General features: G+C 34.3%; 1 protein-coding gene across 1 annotated transcript in view; it reads left to right on the top strand.

Moving 5' to 3' along the window:
- LOC145249363 (carbonic anhydrase-related protein 10-like) overlaps positions 1-26688 on the top strand; it is a gene marked incomplete at its 5' end in the record, with an annotated part of 1273381 nt that overhangs the window by 1077142 nt on the left and 169551 nt on the right. The gene's annotated exons all lie outside the window — the stretch shown is intronic.

The following is a 26688-nucleotide window of genomic DNA, read 5'->3' as shown; positions in this document are numbered from 1 at the left end:
GTCGAGTTTCAATCCTGGCTTGAGGTAGTTGCTAGTCTAGCCGCACTAAAATGGGCTATGATACAGAGAAACAGTCTGTCTATAACTTCACTGTTTTGTGGGAGCAAAATAACAAATTGCCTCTAGCGTATAAAGCAATACGTTTTGTGTGAACACATAGAGCTTAGGCGTTTGGACAATGTTTGTTCAGTATAATGTTGCATTTCTTAGCAACATCTAAATAGCATAACGGTTAGTGGTGCTGTTAAGTTTCAATCCTGGCTTGAGGTAACTGCTTGTCCAGCCGCACCGAAGAGCTGTGATAACTATAAATGCTCCCTATCTTGGGTTGAGCATATTGACGAGCGAAACAAAGCAATGGTGTTCGCATAAACAAATAGAGCAATGATTATGCCTTGTAATTTCGCATACCTATCGCAGCAGCTAAATAGCGTAACGGTTGGCGTAAAGGTTGAGTTTCAATGAAATCATTCTGAACTTGGAAGAAGAGAAGGCTTTCACGTTATCTGAAAGGAAGATAGCAGGGCCATATCTGGTTTGTATCTGTTGTTTATCTAAGATTGTTTAAACAGTTACATTTAATTTAGCTTAAATTTGCGGTTTTGGAAAAATGCGGGCTTTCTTTTTGGCGGCACTGTATGCTTATTTATATATATATATATATATATATATATATATATATATATATATATATATATATATATATATATATATGCGTATGAAAGTTCGGATGCAAAACGCGGTAAATGCCATTTTCAAAACTACGAAACTACCACTACAAAAAGTGTCGCATTTAAAGATTCTACCTCATGTCATAAATCATGTTTTACATAAAATGATTTCTAGAGTTTTTTTTTCCGCTTTGAGTACAAAATAATCTTTTAGTCGAAATCTCGATTTTATATATTTTTCATTTTGTTGTTTAATTTCTCAATTTGAAAGAACTAGAGTTATCGCTTTTTGCTTTCAAAGTCTTCGCATTTATTACTGTGTTTGTCTTGCTACGATGATGGACACAAAACCTGTATGTGACCAATGTAAACAACATCTATTTATTCCTAATAAATAAACACACTTGTTAAACACGAAAAACAAAACAGTGCACTAAATATGTGTGCGAGCGCGTGTGTGTGTATGTGTGTGCCTGTGCGTGTGTGCATATATCTATATATCTATATGCGTGTGTATGTGCGTGTATGTTTTTTTTGTATTTTTATTTATTGAAGAACAGATATTATTTTTGTCTGGCTACGTGCACGGACAACAAAACATGTATTTATGTCCACAATAAAATATATTTCTTGAAATGAATAGAAGGCGTCGATAACCAAGTTTTGTTCGCCTGACACGCAACATGAAACTATGAAACAAAAAAAAACATACATCTCCTCCATATGATTGGCTTCTAAGTAGACACAGAATGTATATAATTAAATAGGAGATTAATACGAAGCAGCCATTTATTATTTACGTGTAAGCTGTGTACCTTGACATAAACAACTTTAATGACATCTGAAAATTAATATTGATACACTGTCCGTCAACAATGCGCGGGGATAATTTTAATAGAACGTATGAAAGATGTCGTTCGAAATGAGACTTTGTGAAAATAATCACAGCAGAAAAAAAAACGTAAGGTTGAATTGGGAAGACTGTCTGTAATATATGTACAAATTTGTATTTTATATGTCCGTATATAAAGTTAGGATATTTTATATTCTATTGTATACGTTTTCATAGCCAGGAACGTGTTGGAGTCACTTATTCGACACGAGCGCCGCTATATTGAATATGTAGTTCTAGGAGGTTCAAGAGTAAACGTAAAAAAGATACTAATAAAGAGACGGTTGTACTTTCATATTTTTCTTACTATTGGGTCCTTGTTTAGGTTAAAAGCTTCTTGAGGATTAGTGTTAATGTGATTGATAGATTATCAGCTAAAAGATGAAGAACACTATGTGAGTGTTAATTTTGATCAATGGTTACTCATGAAAAGGTATATGACAAGAATTTGTTGAAATTGAGCTTGTAGACGACCGAGTTATACGGCATAATCACGTTTACACAGCAATTCTCGCCAGATCACCTAAGTTGAGCAACAATGAGCCTGGCAAGCACCACATAAGTGACGATTTGGAAATGATAGTTGCTGTATGTACCGCGCCGAAATGTAGAAATTTTCAGATTGGTATCTGAGGACGCGTTTTATCCACTGGGAGAAATAGCAAGGTGTCTGTAGAGTCTCATTTTATGCCACAGAAAGGAAACATGACTGATTTTGATGATTAAATAAGATAGGTCCATTAAAGGTGCAGTGGCTTGTCTGGAAAGCTGGTACCAAACTCTAACGATTGAAAGTAAAAGTGTTATATATTGCGACCATATGCTATTTAGAGATTGCGTTAACTGGTATTAACGTTCGTGATGGTTACATAGTATATGTTAGGATAACCTTGCATCAAACAGAAATAGACCGACTGTAGCAGGTGTGATTGAAGCCATGGAGGTGTCAAGGGGTGGCTCTCTAGACAAAATGTGCTAAAAGAGCAGGTGTCGAATGATATGATATAGAGATTATGTCACGTGTTTGAAAGACAAAACAGTCCTTAAGGAGTCAGATTCAGGAAGAAAAACCGGCTCATACGTCCGAGAATGCAGAGAGAATCTAAGTAAATGTTGTCTTAAAACTCTCCCGTGCATCGCCATCTTGCGACTCACAAAGATATAGAAATATAAGTTAAGAAGTGATCTAAATTAGATAGATATTAGAGATCTCTCCTCGCATGAACAACCCCTCTTTAAATAAAACCATTGCAAGCCAGCAAATGTCGATTCTGCTTCGATACATCAATAGTTTTGTTCGTATAGCTAAACAGAAGCGGCTAGATGCGTATAAGCACAAGGATAAGACGGCCCACGCGTAATAAAAGTGATGATCAAAAGTAACCACGCACGTATGTAAAAAGACATTGTCTTGTTGATTTGCTTTTGTTTTTGTTTTTAACTCTTATAGGCGAAAACGGACATGCGCAAAAGTGTGCACTTCCATAAACGACCAATGCGCGAACTGTTAGCTTAACGTATAAAATATTACAAATAGATAAGCCAAAAATCTATATCTCTTTATTATATGATATATTGTTGATATCTAAATGTTGATATAGCTTTACTATAAAATTATTTTAATTTGGCTAGGAGGTAAATTAATATAGGAAACATATATTGTACCTTAAATTGTGCGCGTAAGCATATAATCACCACACCAGTAAACAAATAAAACGCCGCCGTTGAAACAAATCTATTTTCACGAGAAAAGAGCTATATCTTCAGGGGAGATAACTTGAGACGATCTTATATTGAGTTTAATATAAAATTAAAATTTATCAACAATGTCCCTAAGTTATCTTTGTGTTTTACGATAAACTATAGTTCGTTGTAAAAATAAGAAATTAAATTTTGCAAAATGCATCTTAGTTTTTTTAGAACAAAAAGGATAATAATGAGAAACGGTTAATTAAATGACTAGACAAGAACTGCTAGTTTAACGCTTAACTGACGAGCTGATGATGCGTAGTCAGCGGTCTAAAAAACAAGCACAAAACAGAATCCAGGGGTACAAGATTAAACAATAAAAACCATAAGCCTCGTTTTCGAATCTCACTCCACGCGTGTACATACTTTTTTTTACTTCCAAATTAAATTATTAATTCTTTCTGTTGTTAGTATTATTTAGAAGAAATAATTCAAATATACTTAATGGGGGGGGGCTCTTTAAATATGCAAACTCGTAAGATACAAAGTTTTATTATGTTTTATAAATGATGTAAATTCAATCCAGAAAGGAAAACCGACTGTGCTCCTCTTCACTAATATTACAATTCACACTAATAAATTTCAGCTCTATTGTTTTCTCTCAGCTGTCACCCGACTGTCTGCCGTCACCAATTCGTCCCTCTAAAAACTGCCATTCCCCTCATATGCAAATGAATGTCATATATTACGAATCTAGCTACAAACACACATTGTTTACCTCGTTTTTAGTCTGGGATATTGCATCTGACACACCAAACAGGTGTGTTGCCGCTTTTGTGAGTAATTTCTTCTATTATAATAAAATGGTTTCGATCTTTGTAACCCAAAATTAATAAAAAGTAGAATTGGGTTCGATTATTTGGTTTCTCGTAAAAAATTAATATGTTTGATTTTCATATAGGGTTTTATTGTCGAGCGTATCCACGGAGATAAACACATCACGAATTCATAACATAATTCATAACTTTTCTCTAATTTTCATTGTTTTCTACTTTCTTACAGTCTATAAATTAGAAAAATGGAGGCGAAAATATACGACGAGAATTTCACACCGAAAAAACACAAATTTAATTTGACAAAATTGATTCACAATATTATTAGTTTGTGTTCATTCGAAAGAAAAGCGGGTGTTATTTGGACGCAATTTTCAAAAATTGTTTTTTTTAATAAAATTCCCGTATTTTATTTATTTTATTATTTGTTTCTCTTTTTATCTCGCTTCTACTTCAGTCCGCGTTACTAAAGTCTAGATAATTACCAATAACTGTTGGGCATTGTGTACTTGTTTTTATTTCTGGCATCATACGTTCAGTTTTATATTATACTAACAAAAGTACCCGTCGGTGACTGGGTTCAAAAACAGCCTACAGAAAATGGACTTTGATTTATTAATGTATGATAGGTTATGAAAAGAAAGGGCTGTAAAGAGGTAGCTTCGAATTTGGGGGTATCAAAACCAAAGCAAAATATGATGAAAGTAAAAATAAAATAGATAAACCCAAGAATTTATTATACCATACCTGGTGAAACACTTATCACAATATTCTGTGGATCTATATTAAAAAAAACCTTGTTAAACTTTGTGACATATTTCCATTCTATGGAGGTAAGGTGCGAACGAACACCCCATAATTTTATTATAACGTATTTCTTCAAACTGAAACATAATTATCAAAGTATACATACGCATATAGATATGAAAAGTCTTTATTAAAGTGTGTGCTATTTCCATTCTATGGAGGCCAGGCGCGAACGCAGACCCCACAATTTTATTATATCATCCCTATTTAAGTTAAAACATACTTATCAAAGTAGTCTTATGTATATTTATATCAAAAACACTTGTAAACGTTTTTTTTTTTTTTTTTTAATTTTATATTTCCATACTTTGTGGACCAGGCGCGAACGCAGACTCCACAATTTTAATGAATCACCGTTCTGTAAGATCAGACATACCCATTCCTGTGTCTCGACACATCTTCTATCATTATATGTAATCAGTTTTTTAAAACAGTCAACTATATAGAAGTCTATTCGTGACCAGACACACACACACACACATACACATACATATTCAGCTTTATATATATATATATATATATATATATATATATATATATATATATATATATATATATATATATAATTCAGGCTTGAGATGTTCAAAAGTAGGGACTAATAGATATAACGACGTTGTGCTCGATAACAATAGCAAAATATATTATTTACAAGCGGGGGGTACCCGGCGTTGCCCGGGTGTTGTGAGGTGTGTATGTAGTAGGGGGGCTATTTTAATATTATAAAAAACACGATGTTCTAAAAAGTTGGAAAAAAAAAACAAAGCAAAACCGCGAAATGTAAAAAAAAAAAAAAAAAAAAAAACGAAAAAAAGTGTAAAAAGGTTTAGGTAGGAAGACAGGCTCGAACCCGAAGCATCGAGGCTAAGGCGGGAAAAAATGCCTGACACGTTACCTCCACGCCAACGCGACACACACTGGAGAACGGATAAAATTAACTCTTTAAAAACACTTGCAGGTGGTTGAAACTAACGTCAACGTTTTCTAGGTCAAACATAGCGTCATTGTCGTAGTAATAGGAGGAGGCCGAGTTTAGGGTGAAGGAACACCCACACACATACACAGACACACACACACACACACACACACATACACACACACATACACACATTTATGCTTTTATATTTATAGATGCCCCCGACCTGGTTTAGATAATGTATTACGCGTAAAATTGAAAAGAATAAAAAAAAACGAACGTGGAAGAATACTAAAGAAAAAAAAGGGAAAAAAAGAAAAACCCCAAAAAGTTACGGCGTAAAATGCAAATATGTTTATTTAAGTCAATTTTTTTAAATGGAAAAACAAAATTCAAAAAAATAAAACTTACCGTGTATAATGAACCTATATTTATTAGATTTTATTTATTTATTTTTCTTTGTTTCAATGAAAAAGAAAAAAAGAAAAAGAAACCCAGAAAACTGACTGTTTTTTATTTTTTTAATGTTAATTAACCAATTTGAATCTCGTCTGATTCCAATATCGATAGCGTAGTAGTAATTGTGCTAATGAAACTCTCAGAAATGCAATGTATAGAAATAAATAATGAATAAGTAATTAATCCGAAAATAGGAAGTCAGCAGTAAATAAAATATTAAGCGACTAATCGGTGCAAGATTTGAAGAACGCTGGCGGCTAACTGCTAAAGTTTCTTGTAAAAACTGGAACCCAATGTTAGTTCTTTTCGTTTAATTAATCCTTCGAATCGCAACTCCCACCCACCCACAAAAAGAGAAAAATATAAAGGGAGGAAAAAGGTTAAAAAAAGAAGAAGAAATTTATAAAACGGCACAAGTAACCCACAGAATAATTGGAATGTAAAGTCGTGTTTCGCCCGACGGAAAAATGCCAATCCATATTTTTTAAGCAACTAAGAACTCAAACCGGTGTTCCTTGTATATTCCCCTGTGGACGTATCCGCAGCGGTGTTAAGTGTTCGTGGGCGGAGTATGAATCGAATAGAGAGAAAAGATTTTACAACTTCCATTGATTCTAACCGATGGTGGCAGTGAACTCTCACCGGAAAAAAATATAGAAATGTACGAATATCAAGGAACTGTAAGGGTAGTAGGCGTATAGCACACCTCAGATCCTGTGCTGAAGTGTGGGGACATTACATTTGAATGTAATGTCGTGATTTTTAATCCTATTAAGGTCAAACTCATACGGGAAAAATGAGTTCATTTTATTTATATAGAGAGAGATAGAGAAGAGAAGAGAAGAAGATTAAGGTCAAACTCACACGGGAAAAATGAGTTCATTTTATTTATACAGAGAAAGAGAAGAGAAGAGAAGAATAGAAGCGATAGAAGATAGATAGAAGAGAAGAGGTTATATTTTTATTATTTATTCGAGGGTAAACAGTTATATTTGGTCGCTACAAACAGCCATGTTTAAGTCAATGAGACTATGTCAGGTGACCCTGAACTATTCGACGCTCTAGCGTTTGCAGCGACCAAATGTAACTGCTTACCATCGAATAAAAATTATATATATATATATATATATATATATATATATTATTATTATTATTATTATTATTATTATTATTATTATTAATACGAATATTTTTGGCTATATATTTGCATATATGTTTCAGGTGAGACTCTATTCAAAGTGTAATATCTTCAAACTCGTCTGGTTAAGTTCATATGATCTGATGATTCTGTACTTTGAATCAAGTCGAAGCTGAAGTACATAGGCACATGTGTAGAAAATAATATTTATACGAATAAAAAAAACTTTAACTAGAATACATATTATTGAACTGTATTTATAAAAACTGGAGTTAATTAGATTAACATCGATGAAACAGAAACAATCTATTATCTAAGAAGGATTTGAGACACACATATATATGTGTGTGTGTGTCTGTGTGTGTGTGTGTGTGTGTGTGTTATATTTATGCTCTTTTCATAATATCTAGCATCCACTTATCAGGATAGGATTAGATATTTTTTTACCCCAAATAAGGCACAGTGCTGGACGTAAAAAGGGCCACAATTTCGAACCAAATCTATAGGGATATTATGTAGGGAGTTGAGTACCAAGATGTTACATTTCCTTTATACTTTTGCATATCAGTACATTCAGCGGATCATAGACCGGGAAGGAAATTCCAAAGTCTAGCAGTCCGAGGTCAGAAAATATTAGAGTAGAAGGCTTTCTAACATCTAGAAGTCTCTACAGTGTGGGGGTGGAATTTTGGTGTGCTACGGGTTAATCGAGGGTGTTAACCTCGAGAGAGTACAAGTGCTATGGGTTTGTTAGAGCACGTTCCATTAAAATACTTGTGAAATAGACTGAGATTCAACATTTCAGTGATAGGACAGACGTTTAAGTTCGATTTGTAGTGTGCAACCTACTAGATTGGAGACTTTTGGGCCGCTGTTTAAGAATGAGAGCTTAGTGGCAGAATCGCCAGACCAGATGTGGAAGCAATACCCTATGCATGGGCGAATGGTGGATTTGTAGAGACACAAGATTCTCTCATGTGTACGTAATTTCCTAAAATGTTAGAGAGATCCCAACTTCTTCGCAGCAACATTGGCAATGTCGTCAACGTATTTGATCTTATTCATATAACCTGTGAATGTTAAGCCGAGAGGTTTGATCGAGGAGGTGTCGGGTAGTATATTATTAGCTATGACAATCAGTAGTTGAGAAGGTTTGTTGTAATTGTTAAAGGAGAGTAGCTTAGTCTTAGAGGCATCGAATGTTACCATCATTTTACGATCCCATCCACTACAAACCAGAATCTTCTTCTGAGCTTTAAGGCATTGTCTTAGATATGTTCGTTCATTTTGACCTCGTCTCTGTTATAGAACGTGATGCCATGGCCCAATATATCCATCCAGGAGACAATTTTATCAGAGAGATCATTTATGAATATGAGAAAAAATAAAGGTCTAAGGATAGACCAGTGTGGCACACTCGCATTTATATCACGATGTTTCAACATTTGACCCTCAGGAATAGTCTGGATTTTTCTCTTATCTAAGGATTTGATTATGTCAAGTATTCATCCACTAATACTATATTATATCATGTTCATGAGGAGACGATCGTGCAAAACTCTATCAAAGACTTTAGTCTCTCCTGCTTTATTCAGTGCGTGGTATGTACATTCAGAGATTACAGCTAGGATATCTGCAGTAGAAAGAATGTGCATCGATATTGTCGAGTTGGAAAGAAGTTTAATATGATATTGTGGACTAGTGTTTGATTTATTAGGGACTTAAAGATTTTGGCGAGGAGAGGGATGAGGCTAATGAGTCGAATATTGAGTGGATCAGTGCTTCCGCTAGAATTAAATCAAGACTAAATGATTTGAACGGTGGTTAAAAAATATAGTATTTATATATATATTATCAGAACACGTGGAAATTCCACGGCAGTTAAAAAAATTTTTAAACACATTATAAATAAAATGAATAAAAATAAAATAAAACAAATAAGGATGAATTTAAAACTGCTTTTTAGGAAATTCACTGAAAATTCCACACACAACTCATCGTTTTTTTTCTTTTTGTTTTCTCTGTATAAATTATAAAGGAACAAATATCAATTCACTTGCATATATTTTTTTTTAATTTTAAAAAGAAACCATAATTAAAAAAATCGTCTCCTTTCAGCATGACTTTTTTTATTCTAAAATGAAATAGTCAATTTGAAACCGTAAACAGACAGCCATGCTGTTTTTGTTTATTTTTCTTAATTTTTGAAGAGGAAATGTTTTTAATGATTTTTACCTGATAAAGAGCGACTACAAATTGAAGGTAATTCGTTTCTCATTAATTAATGTTTGCAAATGATAATGGTTTATGCGACAGTGGACGTACGGACAAGTAAATCAATATTTAGATTAAGAGGGAATTACGGTAAGATTGGGGTACAAGGATTTAAAATAATAGCTATCGTGCAAAACAGATATCGGGCGTTGTCTTTGAGCCAACGTAATAAGCCCTTTAAATGTTTATTCTAGAAAAGAATTTTGGATGAATGGTTTTTATTTTACAACATTAAAATCATCAGTTCCATAAACAATGCTTCTACGATGCTCGTTAAATGAGTAAGGAATTCAGAAAAATAGGACTTAGCTTTAAACTCATCTTTGTTTCGTCTCCATTTTGCGTTTCCACTAAGCGAGGAGTGTGGATGAATTGAGACATGTAGACAACTGGAGCTTTGGTGCATTTACCTAGGCGTTAATACTTAAAGGGCTCGGCGAAGGCGAGGGTGAGCTCTTTTATCGGAATTATTTATATCTATTTATTTATATATCTTTGGTCCTCCGACAAAAGAAGGGTGGACCTGTAAATTCACCCTTGTCCGTTCGTCCGTTCGTCTGTCCGCACTTTACTCGATAACTACATCTTGGAAATTTTTGAAATTTTGCACAAACATTAAACATGATATGAGTAAAAAAGTAACAGAACGGTTTTTACGGGAAAACTCCCGTTTCCCCCTAGGGGTGCCTTTCGGGTAAAAATGGCTAAAATTGACACTTTCGTGCTTATTAAAAAAAAATGATGCCTTGCATTTTTATAAAACTTTCTGAAAAGTTGTAACTAACTGATTTCTATATAATTTTGTTTGTCTATACTTCGCGATAACTCTTGAGTGTGCCCCAGGGGCTCGTTTAAGGCTAATAAACCACTTCATTTTTGGGACTATTTTACCATATTTGTCCAAAATTTTCTGTGTATGTCTATTTAGCAGTTTTGCATAGTGCTGAACTCAAATTTAAATATGTTAAGGCCGTGGGGACTTTGGGGGCTAAATTGAGGGGGGGATGATGGACTTAATCATTTCTTTGTTTGCATTGTGCAGAACTCAAATTTACATATGTTAAGGCCTAAAACTGCACCGTTTGTTCATTTTCACCAGGATTTGATGTCTCCTGGGGACTTTGAAAGCTAAATTGGGTGTGGGGGGCAAATGCTGAACTTAGTCATTTTTTTATGCCTCATTCACTGTGCACTCACGAGGGACCATGCACTTAGTTAATTCTGGGTATCGCATTTTAATATCAGACATTAAAAACATCAGATACGTGTGGCCCGTATAAGGCATGTTTGCCAAACGATAATTTAAAGCTACAAAAAGGAAGAAAATAAAATGTAAATGTATCAAAAGACAGGAATTTAAAATTAAGTACAATATTATTCTAATATACTAGCAGAAAAACCGACGTTTCCCAGGATTTAACGAGAATCAACGAATGTTTCACACTCCCATATGTTTATTGTCATTGAAATCGGTAGAATTGCTCGTTTTTTTTTTCAAGCAGATAATGATTGCCTCCTCCGGTTGGGGACGCATCGCGGTACATCGGGAGAAAATCTCAATGCTTCTACACAGAGACTTGGTGCATAATACATTTTAGTCTACATTGCACTGTAGAGAACCTACTGTTGATTTAATAAAATTATTTTACATAAAACGGCTTGAATTTAAGTTTAAAATATAAAAGTCAAATATCATGTTTCAATTGTGTGTAAACAAAAATATCCATTTCCAACGAGCCCCTGTCATATCAAAAACCTACTGTTGATTTTATTGTTGGTCTTTCTGATTGTGCGGTGATAATGGCTTGAATTAAAATTAAAAATTCAAAAGTCAAGTATTACTGTTCAATTCCGATTTAAACAGAAACATTCGTTTCGAGTGTGCCCCTTTAATATCAAAGAACCTATTGTTGATTTTATACGCCGGGTCTTTCTGCTTGTGTGGTAATAAAACTTCTCTCAAATTCACTTGTGATGTTAGGCTGTGTAAGATATTAACGTTGGTCAAAATCGCTTGTGCCATTCTTTTGGTCGGATTTCTTCGATTTTCGATTATCGATACTTATCGACGACATTCTGGCACGAAACCTATCTAAGAATACTGCCAGATACATTTTAGTACATTTGTGTGAAATTTCATAAAACTCGGCCAAACCGTTTCGGAGTACATAGGGAACGAACTCACACGTATACATTGACAAAATGTATTTTATATAATAGCAGAGATATATCAATATAGATATATCGATATATATCGTCGTTAACTTTCTTATGTCCATCGTTTTCCAATCTATTCTTATTAACTTACGTAAGTATATATTTTTTTCCTGTTGTCATAGATTGCCTTTGTTGGCCTTAGCCATTGCTAAAAAGTGTTTATCGCATTCTTTATATGCCAGCTTAAGTACGAGGAAAGTTGTTTACCTACAAGATGGAGATAACACTATTATTGGGCATTGGAACCTGTCTATCCGCGTGTCTTCCGAACGAATTACTTCGTTAAGTTAATTTACCGGAAATTGTCTGTTCCCCTTATTTTACAAATAATTTACGCGCCGTTTTGCTCGATACATGCCGATATCGCGGACAATATAACGATGTTAACTGGCATATATCTTGTGGTAGAGTTTGGATTTTTCGGTTAAAACTTTAAGAAAGAATACAGACGTGCTTACCCGTATGCGTGTATGCGTAGGTAGGTATATGTTTTACATCTGTGTGTGTGTGTGTGTGTGTGTGTGTGTGTGTGTGTGTGTGTGTGTGTGTGTGTGTGTGTGTGTGTGTGTGTGTGCGCGTGCGTGCGTGCGCGCATATATGTATATGTTTTTCTTTTTTATTATCATTTTGTTTTGGCTGTGGATGCCAGACGCCTGCCCGTTATTTCAAACACTCAAACTGAGAGCTTTTCTTAACGATTCTAACCGTCACTTGATTATTCCATCGGGTTTATTCACTAGGTAGGGTTTGAGGTTGCTTTTCATGAATCCGGTTGCTCTTATAGTTACTGAAATGATGTAAATTTTAAGATTTAAGTTTCTTTTCGTGTCGTATAGAACCTAGATATTTCCTAATCTTCTCCCCCTCATCTCTGTTTTTTAAGCAAGTATCATTAAAACACGGATATCAGTTAGTGTTGCTACGTTTTCCCTCTTGTCTCATGTAACTCTGTCGGGTTTACCGCTCTGTTTTCTAGGTGAGTAGCTGTAGAAATGGCATAGTCATAGTGTGAATGGTGTATAACTTATTCTCAACTGTTCTTTATGGTGTATGTTCTTAGGACTTGCTACTACAATGGATATTCAACTTTTTTTACGAATTTCCCAGTAAAAATATTTCCATACTTGTATCGCATTGACGTTTTTGGTTTTTTTTTTTATGTGGATTGGTTATTCGTATTATTTGGATTCTTCAGACTACTTTTCTCATTTTGAGTGTGATTTTCACAACGTTTCTGTCGATGTAACCTCCGACTTTCTTCAGGTGCATCTTGTCGAACTCGGGAATGTTTCTGACGAACCCGGGGAATTTGGACGGAATTTCGAGCGGAGCCCTTTATTTACTTCACGGGGGTAGCATGCTGTTGTTCCCTCAGCCATGACTGGATAGAGGTTCTAAGTAATTCGCATTTGCATTTTTCGGCCGACCACACTAAGGATTGAACCATCAATTTTCAGGAGAATATCACGTTTTACAATTGATTTTTCCAAGTACTTTAATCACTGTGCCACGAGTCCTTGCAAAATTTCCCCGTGAAGTAAATAAAAGGTTCCGCTCGAAATTCCATCCAAATTCCCGAGTTCGACAGAAACATTCCCGAGTTCGACAAGATACACCTGAAGAACGTCGACGGTTACATCGACCGAAACACTGTGAAAATCATACTCAAGATGAGAACAGTAGTCCGATGAATCCAAATACGGATTGTATCACGTTGTATAGAGCCGTCCACCAACGAAAACTTACAACTGGGTATTTATAAAAACCAACAAACCAGAAGTCCAAGAATCTGTATGGCAGAACTTGCACTTGTCGTTATTACTGAAACGATTTATTTTCTTAAAATTAATCGTCATCATGGATCTTAGTGAGTCATAATCCTCTTCTAGTCACTTTAAAGAGAACATCTTTTCAGCCAGTCTACCGACCCTTCATTATTTATACATTGCTTGGAATGAGTTATCGTAAAAATACTTAGCACGCTGTGGATAGAATATATATGTAATTAGTAAGGGATATATTCTGAATTGGAAACTTTTCGATATGTTAGACAGTAAACTAATTATAAGTACTGCTATTATACAATAATAAAATTAATGTCTGCTTTTGCAATGACAAGTCACAAATCACAGAAGCAAATATTGATTTATTTAAAGAAACGTGTGTTTCAACATGTCCAGTTACATGTTGTTTAAGCCAGAGCCAAACAAAAAGAAAATGTCAAAGTTTATGTATATATAATTATTTACTATATATATATATATATATATATATATATAATTATTTACTATATATATATATATATATATATATATATATAATTATTTATATATATATATAATTATTTATATATATATAATCATATATATATATATATATTTACTACCTACAGACACGAGTGTTCCATCGTTTCGGGAATCATCAGTGCAGGGCGTCACGATTAACGCCAGTCGATAGATGGTAACCCGGCGACTGGAGCCATCCCTGGCTTCATTAGCAAGGACCTAATCCATTCGGCTACTGTTAACCACGAGAAAGACTGTTGAATTTTTAACATTTATATATATATATATATATATATATATATATATATATATATATATATATATTTAAAAGAGTGTAGCCATCAACAATTGTGGGTTTTTTTAAAGGTTTTCATCATATTTTTATTTTAAAATATTTTTATAACGCGTTTCGAGCTTAGGGTGTGCTCTCTTCAGATGTTTTCGTAAAAAGTTTTTCTTACCGGACATTTGAACACTTACAGTTGGAGTCAGAATGTCTGAACACACGCATCATTCTGAAAAACATATTTAATATCAGCGGAGGTAACTCTACAAACTCCTATTTTAAAGAGAAACTTTTTACGAAAACATCTGAAGAGAGCACACCCTAAGCTCGAAACGCGTTATAAAAATATTTTAAAATAAAAATATGATGAAAACCTTTTAAAAAAACCCACAATTGTTGATGGCTACACTCTTTTAAATATACATTTTTTCTCTCGTTGGAACTACACAACCATCACTTTAAATATATATATATATATATATATATATATATATATATATATATATATATATATATATATATACATATATATATATTGGCAGCACGTCATTATTCAAGCACATCTGATTGAACATGACAGTTATACTTTTTTCCGATCATTCTGGATATCTTTTCCATTTGCCTAGGTGTCTTTTTAATTTCAGAATGCATGTTATGGCGCCCAAAAGTAGTTCGGCCATATTTTTCTCAAGCGTTTTCTATCGGTGCATCCGATTATTATTAGGAGCGATTGTTTTGCTTTCTATTTTTTTCTTTTTCTTTTCCTTGGAGTCTTGGTGTATTTATATTTTTTTAATGGCTAGAAAGGTGGGTTAGGGTTAGGGTTGGCGCGAATTATTTTCTTTTTATTTATTTATTTTTTATTTCGATGTTTCTATTTTATAGTTTATTTAGTTTCTTGTTAGTTATTAAAAACAGTGTTGAATTAGATCCGATTAAAAAAGGGCTGCAGTTTCTTTTATAAGTATGGCGTCTAGTACTTTTAGTCGTCGTGTGCAGTTGTTAAAACAACACCTAACAGTCCCAGATAAAAACCTACAGCTGTCCGACATTAGAAATATCAACTAAAAATAATAAAATTCGATATCAACTGCACACGACGACTAAAATATTTATATATTTGTATGTGCATGTTCTATTCTTAAGATAGTTAACATGCGTAAGGGATCTCAATATGGGCTATATTAATTTAATTTACATTTATACAATGGGGAAAAATATATAATCGTCTAGTACGTATAGAATTTTAGTCAATATTTATATTTATAAATACTAGAAATATATTCATATATGTTTGTGTGTGCGTATTTCTTTGTGCTAGAAAAATGTAACCAATTTGGGTCATCCATTAAGCTCTGTTTGGATTGTTTAAATGACGTAAACTGTTAGCTTGTAAAGTGTTTTAAAGATGAGAAATATTAAAAAGTGAAAATCTGAAATCCGTTTAGTTCTGACCTCTCTCATTCGCTCTCGTTCAGTCTCTCTCCCGCTTTCCGTCTTTCTTTCTCTTTCTCTCTTTCTCTCTCACTTTCTCCCTCTCTCTACACACATATATATATATATATATATATATATATATATATATATATATATATATATACTTAAATCTCTGGACTATTTTCATTATCACCATCATTTCTCTTCATATTAATGTGAAAGCAAGTGAGGGGAACGAAATTACTCGGCCTAAAAAATATCATTGTGTTTTGTTCTACTCGGCGTTGTTCACAAACAAGACATGTAAGATTACAGTGTTATATCTAAAAGGGCTAGCTCCGGTAAATGAATACGGTGATTTATTTTCCACCACATTAAACCAAGCAAGAGGAATGAGCACGGTGGAGATGATTAAGAGGGTCAGAGAGAGGAGCAGAAAATGGGAACAAGGTAAAGAGATGGAGAGACATAAAACATTTATTTTAACATGTTACAAAAACGAACTTATTCTATTTTGCTTTTTATGGTCCCTGACAACGTCGCGTAGCCGTGCTAGATATAGCATATAGGAAAAATATTTTCAGAAACGTTGATTGACTCAGATTTAGTTTAATAATATATATGCAGGGTTCATCATAAATATGTAACTACACTTTACATTTAGTTTCATAATTAAATCATATAGTTGCTAATAGCGAATCCTATCGTATATATGTATATATATATATATATATATATATATATATATATATAGAGAGAGAGAGAGAGAGAGAGAGAGAGAGAAAGAAAGAGAGAGAGAGCAAGAGAAAGCGAGTGAGAGATAATAGGATAGAGTAAAAAGCAAATTATCACATAAAAGATAGAATTAGTTTACTATGAATATAGAAAATGGAATGTTATATCAAATCTTAACACATTAAAAGTTGTAATAAACAAACAGGAGAGTGTTCTCGCTAGGGCTAGAACCACAGCATATCCTTTTCATTGTTTTGACTGTTGAGTGTGCATCTGTTGAAATGTTATATGCTTTTATATAGAGTGATGTCGTTCTCGGTTGATTAACTGTGTCTAAGCGTGTCGGATATATACTCGAGAGTCAAAAGAATGAAAAGAATGTTCCGTTGTCGTAACCATAGTTATCGTTTACAACGTTTTATTTCGTTTGAAATAGTTTCGTACAAATATAAATTAATATTTATAATTATCTATAAGAACTCGTATCCAAGGGAGGCAATCGACACAATGAGGCTAGTCACTTACGACTCTTTAATCCGTTTCAAATCGTTTCGTATAACCACTAGTAACTATGTATAGTTATCTATGAGAGTTATTATTCAAGGGAGACAATCGACAATGAGGCTAGTCACTTACGACTCTTTATTCCGTTTAAAATCGTTTCGTATAACCACTAGTAACTATGTATAGTTATCTATGAGTTATTATTCAAGGGAGGCAATCGACAATGAGGCTAGTCACTTACGGCCCTTTATTCTGTTTGAAGTCCTTTCGTATAACCACTAGTAACTATGTATAGTTATCTATGAGTTATTATTCAAGGGAGGCAATCGACAATGAGGCTAGTCACTTACGGCCCTTTATTCTGTTTGAAGTCCTTTCGTATAACCACTAGTAACTATGTATAGTTATCTATGAGTTATTATTCAAGGGAGGCAATCGACAATGAGGCTAGTCACTTACGGCCCTTTATTCTGTTTGAAGTCCTTTCGTATAACCACTAGTAACTATGTATAGTTATCTATGAGAGTTATTATTCAAGGGAGGCAATCGACAACAAACGAAAACATTTATTACAATACTTGCTAGTGCATCATTAAAACCTGTAGTGAAGATTGAAACTTACATTTCTTGATAAGAATTATTATGAGGCGCATATGTTGAGTGGGTTCCTAGAGTTGAATATCAATTCATTCACGTACTTTGAATGTAGAAGGAAAGACATTTCGTCTTTTGCGCAGAACTAATTCAAAGAACCGGTGGGTTGCGTATGCGTGCTTAATTGTTTTCCTGCGCTCGAAATGCTTCGACATCGATCGGAAGCATTGAAAGTGGAAGGACCGCCCGTTTCAATCACGGACGAGGGCAACCTATGACATATGTAGCCATGGTGACGCGACCCGCAGTTGAATTTCAAATTGCAAGTACACTAAACTGTTAACTAGGTAACCGTCCTTTTGTTACGTGATATTGCGGATAAAAATCCCCGGTGTCTGCAGACAGACAGGATGAGCCCAGATCAGCGTCGCGTTTCTTTCTTCTTATGAAACAGGAGAGGACTTGAAACGTTACACAAAAGGCAGGATCGTTGCGTATTATATCTGATCTCTGCTACGTTCACCTTTATTGTATCGTATATATAATTGAACCGGTACACCTGGCCAGACGTGCCTGTATACAATCGTGTACGTCGAGACGTTAAGATTCCTATGCAAGCATTGTTTCTGGTGTGTATTTCATTTTATGCCTGTCCAAGCAAGAATTATTATTTTTTACTTACTTTGAGTTCTCACAAGTTATTACTAGTGATTGCTCATTGGCAAAAAAAAATAAAACGGGTGATATTCCCTGGAATCTGAGTAACAAGTACAAAAAATTCTAGTACTTCTTCTGATCACCTTTGCAGTGGTTTACCATTTAGTTCTCACTGGTAAAGGTTTTAGGATTTCCCTGGAATCTGAGTAACAAAAAGGTGTCTCAACTTTTTAATACTTTTCGTGTCCTTCCATTCAAGGCATGGATTATATTTACATCCTACATTTTTCCATTTTCGCCTCTTTATATGTATTATTATTATTATTATTATTATTATTATTATTATTATCATTATTATTATTATTATTATAATTATTATTATTACTACTACTACTGCTATTATTATTATTGTTATTGTCATTATTATTTTTATTATTATTATTATTATTGTTGTTTTTGTTGTTATTATTGTTATTGTTATCATTGTTATTATTATTATTATTATTGTAGCAGCAGTAGTAGTAGTAGTAGTAGTAGTAGTAGTAGTAGTAGAGATTTAGAAGGCTATTACAATGCGAATAATGAGATATAGTCGGCGTTGATGAGAGAAGACGAAAACAAGTAGCGATTCACAAATCAATAAGTACACACATATATGTCCATATATACATATATTTATTCAATTGTATAAAGTATAAATGTCTTACTTGTTGTGTTTGTGACAACATCCATAGTATATTTCTGGAAAAATTCCCCTTTTCAGGAGGTGGATGTTACAGTTCTATTCAGAGCATAGAAGAGTGTATCTTTTACGTCATATCAATCTTTTTCGGATTATTTTATGCTAAAACAGTCATTTAAAAACCTAAACCATTCAAGTTCTTTAAATCTGGAAATATTTATTCATAAAGTTTGGTTTGTATTAATTTATTTTTATTTTGGACTATTATTCTCATCTTTATTAGTTGTTTTTTAATCTTTTATTGGTTTTTGTTTATTCACAACGTTTCGGCCAACTATTCCTCTGGCCTTCGTCAGGTGGTAACCGCGACGGATAGGAACTTCGAATCTCCTAACTGCATGCTCAGCCATCACTGCCATCCGTAGTTGTTGTCATCTCACCAGATTTTGACCAATTAACCTCTGGCACGCTTTGGGTGGGATTGAAACCGCTATCTTTAGACAATGTCCATCTGGAACTGTAGAGATTCAACGTCTCTATCAACGAAGGGTGATCAAGGTTGGATTCTTTGATATAATAAATCCACGTTTATTTATTATCTGATCTTCCATAGTCGGGTCCGTACCAATTGGTGTGTATATATATATATATATATATATATATATATATATATATATATATATATATATATATATATATATATATATATATATATATATATATATATATATATATATATATATATATATATTCCTTAATTGGAATTCATTTTTCTTTTTTAACGGATGGCAGTGATGGCTGAGAATGCAGTTAGGAGATTCGAAGTTCCTATCCGTCGCGGTTACCACCTGACGAAGGCCAGAGGAATAGTTGGCCGGAACGTTGTGAATAAACAAAAACCAATAAAAGATAAAAAAAACAACAACTAATAAAGATGAGAATAATAGTCCGAAATAAAAATAAATTAATATATAATGCTCATCTAAAAAAAAAATGAATTCCAATTAAGGAATAATATATATATAAGTTTAGTTTGGTTGTTTTGTTTTAAAGCATATCAATCCTTTTCATGTTATTTAATGCCGAATAGTTTTGTTTTTGTTTTTAACGTTCTTTATATCTTAAATATTTATTCCTGGTGTTTAGTTTGGATATTTTATAAAAGAAATTATTCTTTCTTGATTTTGACTTTGCAGAACATGATTGAATTTTGTACAGAGAAAGCACAAAAAGACAATAATATCTATGTTTGGTTGAGAAAGGCAGTATCTTCATAAAACCTGATCTGATAGCACCATAGAGAGAGAAAGAGGGGTGGAGAGAGAGACGAAGAGATATATACTTGCATAGATCGTTTTACTACACTCAGTCACCCCGTAGACAGCTTCTACGTGCGTATTTTCTGCTTGAGTCCCTCCAGCCGTAGAGAAACAAATGTCTATTAACTCAGCATTAATAGATGTAAGAATATGTATACTTTGTTAAACCATACATAACGTATAAAAGATAAACAAAGGCACGTGAGTGGCCCTTTCTCTTGCTGTGTTATATTTCTTATTTCAGCAATCACTCCTGTGTCACATTAGGGATGGATCATTAGACGAATCTTCGGCTTCTGTTTTTCTCTTTGAAGTTTGCCAATTCCAAAATCCGACCAATCTGAATTTCCCTCCGTTCTATTTCAATACCGGAACAGTGTTATCGAATTAAGATAAATAGTTACGCTTCACGAATATCAACTTTGTCCGATGTGCGCCCTGAACGAACTCTTAAGCCTTTGAATTCGTTCTGCGCCATGCTTTTTCATACTCGCTTCCGATAGATCACTAATCGAGATTGAACGTGATTTGTTATCTTATAGACGAGAGTTTGATCACTTTTGTTCCTGTTCAACATCGAACGAAAATTGAATGACCAAAACGGCATTTCAAACGTTCAGGCGTCTGGTTGATTTATTCTGTTAAAACGTTAAAAAAGGGTATGGGAAGTCTGCTACAGAAAAGGTAGGCTCCCTCTATCAAACTAGAAAACTTCTTACATATGTCAGTATTTTATCTATATATCTCTAAAAGAGAGAATGTGTGTGAGGACACTTCTCATAATATATGCAAGAATTTTTGATCTACAGACTTCAAATTTGTTATATAGAAATAGGATATACAGTGGAAAACTTTTTAATCCGTTTTCATCCTGGAAAAAGAGCTGCTAAGGAGCCAAAATTGAAAAATTAATACTTAAGGTCATCGAATTTTTATCTGTTTCTCAACTGTTTCATGGGGGTTAAAACCGCATTTTAAATATCATGGCAAGCTGGTTATCGTATTTGACGTAGGTTTTGGTTTCGATCTCAGCTCGAGTATTTTTTTTATTACAAGAAGTGAACTGTTTAGGAAAGTTTTTTACTTCATTTTTTTTTTAATTTAAATACCGGTCAACAGTATTAAATTATTATACCAGTCAACGGTATTAAATTATTATACCAGGCACCTCCAACATCGGGTACATCTTCTAGTATCTCTATAAACTAAACTTTGTGGAGGATATTGTTGCAACATTTGGACTGGTACACCAACCATTAGCATATTCCTATTGAATAAAGTGCAGAAATGAATTCCTGACTAAATAGATCCTACACAGTCTTCCAATCTCTCTCCCTCTCTTTCTCTCTCTCTCTCTCTCTTTCTCTCTCTCTCTCTCTCTCTCTATATATATATATATATATATATATATATATTCGCTATATCTCACTCCCTATCACAAATGGTTACGTTTCCAACCCATTTCCCTAACCAGCAAGAACAACACGCATCACTTCTAGATCTGTTTCTGACATCAGTTCCCGAGGATTGTATAACAAATGCTGACAGTCCACTCGGGAACGCTGATCATGCAGTGATAATGGTCGAAATTGCCCTAAACTCTAGGCCCAAAACTGAAGAGCCAGTGCTCAAAACAACGAGATATTATAAAGAGGCTGATTGGGAAGCCATCAAAGATCTTATCAGAGATGCCCCATGGGGAAATATTTTTCTCTTCCTGTTGAACAGGGCGCAATTGAGACCACTGAATGGTTCAAAACAGCAATTGAAGCATATGTTCCCATGCGGAAATTTTATAGCAAGCCCACTCTCTCCAATGGTTTACTTCTACTTGCGCAACTGGCATTGCTCAAAGGCAGCATGCATACCGCAGATTTAATCGACATAAGTCCAGTTCAAACAGACTGAAGTATATAGAAGCTTGAAGTAACGTTAAGAAAGAAATAGCGACAGCTAAGAGAGAATTCACTGAAACCACTAAAAAACGCATCGAAGCTCTAAAATTAGGAACTAGTTGACTTCTGGAAAATCTACAACAGTGTAGTAAATAATGGGCAATCAACAATTCCCCCACTTACCTACAATCACGAGGTTGTTTGCTCAGCAACCGACAAAGCTAATATGCTCGCCAGCCGGTTTGCTTCCAACCACCCCCTGCCTGACTTTCCTTTGCGAACAGACGCCACGCTAGACGATTTAAAAATCACCCCTGCTCAGGTGCATGTTATCATGAAAAAACTTGACACTTCAAAAGCATGTGGACCTGGTCTCATCCCAGCTGTGCTATTAAAAAAGTGATCACCCGAAGTAGCTCCAGTTCTCTCCTAACTCTACAACAAATGCCTTAAAGACTCATGCTTTCCGGGCTGTTGGAAAACTGCTTCTGTGGTACCAGTATTCAAGAATTCTGGTGAAAGAACTTGCCCATTAAATTATCGCCCCATTAGCCTCCTCCCACTTTTCGCCAAAATATTTGAGACCATAATTAACCATGCTCTAGTCCGTCACCTTACAGATGCTAAACTTCTGACTGACAAACAATATGGATTTAGACAAGCCCGTTCCACAGCACACATCCTCACTGTAATCTCTGAACGTGTATACCATTCACTGGACAAAGTGGGAGAGAGCAGAGCTGTAGTTCTAGATATATCTAAGGCTTTTGACAGGGTATGGCATGAGGGGTTCCTCAGGAAAATAAGATCATACGGTATCACTGGTAGAATACTTAACATAATTAAATCCTTCTTAGATAAGAGAAAAATCCAGGTTGTCCTCAACAGTCGTACATCAAAACAATATGATATAAATGTGGGAGTGCCTCAGGGGTCTATCCTTGGGCCTCTATTGTTCCTAATATTTATTAATGACCTCCCCGACAAAACTGCCTTTGAGATGGGTATATATGTTGATGACACACACTCTATAACAGGCATGACAGGAAAACAAATGAACACATAACTAAAGAAATAGCAAAAACATTAGAGGATGACCTCCAATCTGTAGTGGAATGGGGACAAAAATCGATGGTCACATTCAATGCTACAAAAACTAAACTGGTTTCCTTCAATAATTACAAGAAACCTTCTCTGCCACCAATAGCAATGGCCAGTGACTCCCTATCTGAGAGTACATCTTTCAAACTGCTTGGCCTAACGTTCACAGGATACATGAGTTGGAACAATTACATTGTAAACATTGCCAGGGCCGCTGCGAAGAAGGTAGGCTCTCTCTACCGTGCTAGAAAACTACTGACACCTTAAAGTATCCTTACCTCTATAAGGCCACCATTCGCCCATGTAGTGAGTATTTCTGTCACATTTGGGCTGGTGCATCTGCTGCTAGTCTCTCGCTCCTAGACAAGGTTCAAAAAGGAGTCGCCAATCTGATAGGCCCTGAACTGGCATCTAAGCTTCAGCCTCTGTCCCATCGACGAAACGTTGCATCCCTCTGCCTGTTCTACAAATATTTTAATGGTGAATGCTCTGACGAACTGCAGACACTTGCGCCCCCACGACGTAGGCACCCCCGACAAACTCAACAGGCAGCTAAATTCTACCCCACGCAATAGAGATCCCTCGATGTAAAATATCTTTCTACTCCAGTAGTTTCTTCCCCAGAACCGCTAGACTCTGAAATTCTATTCCAGGTCCCTGCTTCCCCAACTGTACTGACATGCAGAAGTTCAAGTGTAACGTGAACCAACATCTTGCTGCCCAAATCCCAACATAGTGCCCCAGTAGTTGCTGCCCCTGATAGTAGCCCCCTACACCAAAGTGGCAATGTGCCTTGTTTGGGGTGAAAATGTAATTTAAAAAAAAAATTTTTTTTAATAAATAAAAAAATATATTAAAAAAAATATATATATATATATCTCATTCAAACACTATCGTGTTTGAATATATGGTTAAATGGTAGTTTTAGTCATTTAGAACTGCTTTAAAGCTTCACCGCTCACTCATTCTCGACCAAATTTCGAACAGTTATTACAGTTTATAAATCACCTTCTCAGCTATATTGTGAAAAAAAAACATTTTCAATGTTCGTTCAATAAAACAAAGGTGTTGATGAATTTACTGGTGTTCAAAATCGTAAAAATAAACGTAAAGAGGTGTGCGATGTTTTTTTTTATGACTGGTTTCCATTGCATCCATTACATATATGTATGTTATGTTTATGGAGGGAAAAATAAGATTGAAATTAAACAAAGAACAAGTGAATTTACTCGAAGCCTGGAAAACTCAGGGATTAAATAGAAAAATGCGAGCATGAAAAATAATATGGTTAAGCTTAAACACAGAAAAGTAAAGGACCAAAAATCGGAAAAAATACTCTATATCTAAAATTTCCGATTCCAAAATCGATTCCTTAAAAAAACATGTTAAATTCGATTTTACATTATTGCCACTTAAGATAAAATGATGATCATTTATTGTTTTAATGTACCTAGTGATATTAAAATCTATATTCATAAAGATAATATAAAAACGTTGTCAATTTATTTTACTTGTGACAAAAAAGAAAAAAATTGTCTTTTTCCTGGTCTTTGACAAACCTGACAAAAAAAACTTTAATTAATTAGTGGACTTGGAGGTTTTTCACATTCTACGCTAGACACATTGGCGCCAGCGTTTCTTTGATTTCGGCATCTCCTGTCTGTTAGTAGTGTTTACTGTCATAAAGGCAAATTTTAAATATGCTGATAAAAAGTCATAAATCAAATCGAGTAATAAACTATTCGTCGTTATAATTGAAGCAATTTTATAACTTAAGTGTATATTGTTTCCACCGGTAAGACAAACGCAAATACACAGATAGGAATTTAGACAAACTCGTACCCGGAAAACTCGTCCTCGAAAAACTTGTTACTGGAAAACTTGTCCATTTTTACTAGGTAAGAAATCTGGTCCATGATTGAATAAATATCGATTGAAAACACATTCTATGACCGTTCTTGAAGAGAATATGTGTGTCTTGAACTCATTGTTCTCTGCGATTAGTGAACTTCCAAATATCGGAACATTTCTTAAACAGACTTAAATTGACTCATTCGATAGGGATGGCGGGGTCTCGTATGCTATGGTTGTTTTTTTGTTTTTTGTTTTTTTCGGGCACTTTTGTTATTAGAATCGGAATCGGAATCAGGAATCGTATCAGAATCGGAAATTTAGAATGAAATCGGTAATTGTATCGGAATCGGGAAAAAGTTTTGGAATCATCCTATCACTAATATATATTCTAGAATTACTATTATTAAACTATATCTGCGTTAATCAACGTTTCTTTTGGAAAAATATTCCCTATATATTTTACCTACATAATTATATGCTACAATAAATTCTTAGTTCTGGGATTAAGATATGTTTGAAAAATAAAAGCTCCATTTAATTAGCCGAAATTTGCAATTAATTAACCTCTCTTACGAAGTTTCTGTCACTCTCACTGCTGATTAATCTGCTGTTATCTATAACTATCGCTCCTCCTACCAACTCTCTCTCTCTCCCTTTCTCTCTTTTTCTCTATATAATATATATATTTACATTTAATATATATATATATTAAATGTAAAATGTAATGAATATGGGACAAAATGATAGCGATAAAATAGTCCATTATAAACGAAATGGAATATCACCACATGTAGTAATACTGTTTAACCCTTACCTCGATGTTACAGTATAGCATCCTTGCGCTTGAATGTATTTACTACACTTGCACTCCCTCAACGAAAACTTTGTTGATCCACATGACTAACAACTAATCCCACCGCTTCACATACGAGGCCCCTAGGTTCCGGAATATTTTTCACTCTAATAGCTTCCCTTTTGAGTCTCTCCATTCCTCGATAGTATCCATATGCAAAAATTAAATGTAATGTGAACAAATATCTTGCTGAAGAACTCTCCGCGCATGTCACAACCTTATAAATCTGGCTACTATCACAGTAGCCCCACACTTCAATGGTTATATGTTTCGTTGGAGATTAATATAAGTAACATACTATATTGTGACATTATGCTTTTGTGATACAAAACAGCATTGCATCAAATGTGTTTTATCATTATCGTACGATGATACAATGTAACTAGTTTACATTAACCAAAATATATAAATATAAAGAACATTAACGAATCAGTACTTAATTGCTGCGTATATTTTACATGCTGTTAAAGTGTTGCTTTCAGACAGATACCAAGTCTTTATTATAGTACGGTAGAGATTAATTAGTTTATATTAGACCGGGAAAATTTATTAATCGAACATTATCCGATCAGCGACCAATCACATTGCATAAT

This window comes from Euprymna scolopes, chromosome 28 (genome assembly GCF_053919585.1).
Source record: "Euprymna scolopes isolate OS-2025 chromosome 28, ASM5391958v1, whole genome shotgun sequence".
Taxonomy (NCBI): Eukaryota; Metazoa; Mollusca; class Cephalopoda; order Sepiida; family Sepiolidae; genus Euprymna; species Euprymna scolopes.
This window is presented reverse-complemented; position numbering and strand designations above follow the sequence as displayed.